The 3,702-nt window shown below is 44.4% G+C and overlaps 1 pseudogene; it reads right to left on the reverse strand.

Moving 5' to 3' along the window:
• Positions 1-2,686: 2,686 nt before the first annotated feature.
• LOC115869171 lies at positions 2,687-2,758 on the reverse strand (annotated as a pseudogene).
• Positions 2,759-3,702: the final 944 nt, after the last annotated feature.

The raw sequence follows: 3,702 nt of genomic DNA on the forward strand, positions 1-3,702 counted from the left end.
GTTGTTTTCTCCTCCAGATGGTTCATAAGCCTGGCATTTTTAAGGACGATAATAATCTAACATCTTTAATAGCTAACTCAGGCTCTCAACCCTCTATCCACAAATCTGAGGTCAGGTGTGTGTGAGAATTGAGAGGTTTTTTTGGCTATTAGAAAGCAGCATCCCATAATAAAATAAAATAAAAATTTCTTCAGCAAAATGTCTAAAAGAGGACAGGGCAGGGCAAGGGGATCTACAAAGCCATTAACTATCTTCTTGTGAATTCAGATCCGGGGTTTGCTACCAAATGAGTTGGTGTCAAACTTAGGAAAAAGCTTTGGGTTTCAGAACGTTCAGGATCTGGGGATTAGAGGTTGTAAGTTTGTATTTCCCAGCGCCAACATGCAGGGATTCTCCCAGTGCGCTCACTGCCATCGAGTCGATGCCGACTCACGCGACTGGACCGGACAGTGCAGAACTGCCCCTGGGGGGTTCCAGGACAAACTCTTGAGGGAGCAGAAAGCCTCGTCTTTTTCCTGAGGAGTAACTGGTGGTGTCAAACAGCTGACCTCACGGTTCGCAGCCCAGCACATAACCCCCCACTCCACCAGGGCAGCTTCCTGCAGCGGAGAGACAGACGGTTTGCCAGACAGGCCACTCTCTCATGTTAGGTGTCTTTGAGAACTGGGCCTGCACTATTCTCAGGACTGTTCATGCTTGAGCCCATTGTTGTGACCGCTGTGTCCATCCATCGTGCCGAGGGTCTTGCTCTTTTTCACTGCCCCTCCACCTCTGCTGAACCAAATATGATCTCCCTTCCTGTGTTTTCTTTCTCTCAACTTCTGAAAACACAGAATCCTCACTGAAAAGGTTTTTCCCCCTTGTTCTCTTCTGATTACAAAAGTACTATAAGCTTGTTTTTAAAAGCAATATGTACGCTAATTTAGAACCATAAGGATCGCCTGTAAGTCTCAACCCTTTGAGATGACTCGCTATGTAGCTTAATACTTTAGTTTTTCATACACATACACCCCCCAAAACCCTCAAATTCCACCCCCGCAAAGCTATGTATTTAAATTTTTTTACAAAACAACCTTATCACCTTCAAAGTATTGTCCATTACACTTAATACATTTGTCAAATCTGTGATTCCATTCTTGGAAACATTTTCAAACTCATCTGTTGGATGGCTGACAGCACCTCCCTCGTTTTTTATTCACCTCTTCTATGTCAGCAAATCGCTGTCCTTTCATGTCCTTTTTCATTCGAGGAAACCAAAAGAAAGTCACAGCGAGGTCAGGTGAGTAAGGTGTGTGGGGCAAGAGAGGCATGCTGTTTTTTGCCAAAAACTGGCCCCCTGACATGGCTGTGTGAACAGGTGCATGGTCATGATGGCAAAACCATGTCTGCCACAAATCAGGCCTTTTTTGTCAGACCCTGTTAGGCAATCTTTTCAGAACCTCTAAATAGAAAGCTTGATGAACACTCTGACCAGGTTGAACAAAATCCACAATTCACTACAAGTGGACATTTTCATCCTTTTAGGAAGTTGATAGACATCTGGAACAGAGTTTGTCATCAATTGACATTTCACCTCTCTTGAAATGAGAAAACCACTTGAAAAATTGAGTTTTTCCTTGTAAGCTGTGTTCAACATCACAACAGATCCTGTGGCATTTTCCCCAGTGCTGGAAACAAAGCTTCACAGGTGCACAGTTTTCTTAAATTGGCCATTACTAAAAATTCACTGTAAACAGAACCTTCCCAGGCAACGCCACTGGGTGCACTAACTCAGCCAGTTGCTAGATGCTCACCTAATAAGAAAAATGCATACTATGAAAGCTCCACCCAGTGGAGCTTTTAATCTGTTTTTTTTTTGGGGGGTACCCCCCTCATATACTAATGCATGTTGTATGTTAATATGTAGTCATTTTGACACAAATGGGTTTTAATGTACATCGTATTGCTGCTGAGTTGATTCTGCCTCTACTAGTGACCATGTAGGAAAGGGCAGAATTGCCACGTCCACAGGGTTAGTAAAAACACACAAATGGCCAATAAGTACTTGCAAACAGTGTTCAAGGCTGTATACTATATAGAGGTGGACTGCTTCATCTTTTTTCCATGGAATGGCCGGTGGGTTCAAACTGATCTCTGGATTAGTAGTTGAGTACTTAGCCACTGTGTCATCAGGGCTCCTACAGTATAGTCTAATTGGCTTTTTTCACATATTGATCTGTAGGCTGCTATATAAGTAATACAAATTTTAGTGTTATTCTTCAGTTTTTAGAAGCTGTAAAAACTTTTTCCGATTTCATATAGACCAGGCATCCTCAAACTACGGCTCGCTGGCCACATGCGGCCCACCGGGGACATTTATCCGGCCCGCTGGGTGTTTTTGCTTCATTTTTTTTAACTTCAAAATAAGATATGTGCAGTGTGCATAGGAATTTGTTCATAGTGTTTTTAAAACTATAGTCCAGCCCTCCAATGGTCTGAGGGACAGTGAACTGGCCCCCTGTTTAAAAAGTTTGAGGAGCCCTGAATAGACCCTAGGTTCCCAAACTTGGCTGATAGTTGGAATCACCTGGGGATCTGGTGCAAACACAAATCCCTGGACTCCTAATTTGCAACCTAGTGAATCTTAATTATCTAGGGCAGTGGTTCTCTCTCTCTCTCTCTCTCTCTCTCTCCTTTTTTCTGTTGTTGGGGTTTTCCCGGAAAAAAAACAAAAAAACAGAAAACCTGCTACACAAATTCTAAAAGAGCTGTAACACTAGTAGTTCTCAACCTGTGGGTCACGACCCCTTTGGCAGTTGAACGATTCTTTCACAGGAGTCCCCCGATTCATAAATTACAGTTATGAAATAGCAACGAAAATAATTTTATGGTGGGGCGGGGCGGCGTCACCACAACATGAGGAGCTGTATTAAAGGGCCGAGCCATTAGGAAGGTTGAGAACCACTGCTCTAGGGGAAGGGACCCAAAGCCCCAAAGCCAAATTCCCTGACATCAAGTGACCCTATAGGGTAGGGTAGAACTGCCCCTGTGCATTTCCCAGCCTGTAACTGTTTATAGAGTAGAAAGCCCTGTCTTTCTCCCTCGGAGAGGCTGGTGGTTTCAAACTGCCAGCCTTTGGGGATCACAGCCCAGTGCATAACCTCTGCATCCCCAGAGCTCCTTAGGGGAAGGGGCTCCCCTGGGGATTCCAGTGATTAGGTTCCCTGCCCTTTATTTGTCCTGTACCATTGGTGAACCACACGCACATCATTTGCTTAGTCTCACCCATTCTTTGAGCATTACAAAGACGGTGGCTAGAAGGGCAGCTTCAAGTAATTCACTGCACTGCACAGAGAGGAAAGGAGTATCACAAAATTGACATCTCTGCTTTCGGAAACCAGGAGCCCTGATGTCACAGTGGTTATGCATTGGCCTGAAAATCTCAAGGTCAGCAGTTCAAAACCATCCGCTGCTCCTCAAGAGAAAGATGAGGTTTTCTGCTCCCCTAAGTACCCTGGTGATGTAATCTTTACCCGTTTGGCTGTGTTCTGTAAGGTTGGCAGTTTGAAACCATCAACCACTTCTTGAGGGGGGGGCACTTTTAACTCCCATAAACAGTTATTACAGTCTTGGAAATTCACAGCGCAGGGCAGTTGTACCCTTATCTTGTAGGGTCACTGAGTTGTGAGAACAGAAAGGTTTCCTCCCAGGTTGTCATGCTGC

The sequence above is a fragment of the Echinops telfairi genome, unplaced genomic scaffold, assembly GCF_000313985.2.
Source record: "Echinops telfairi isolate 266 unplaced genomic scaffold, ASM31398v2 ScPeMD7_22;HRSCAF=79, whole genome shotgun sequence".
NCBI classification, from domain to species: domain Eukaryota; kingdom Metazoa; phylum Chordata; class Mammalia; order Afrosoricida; family Tenrecidae; genus Echinops; species Echinops telfairi.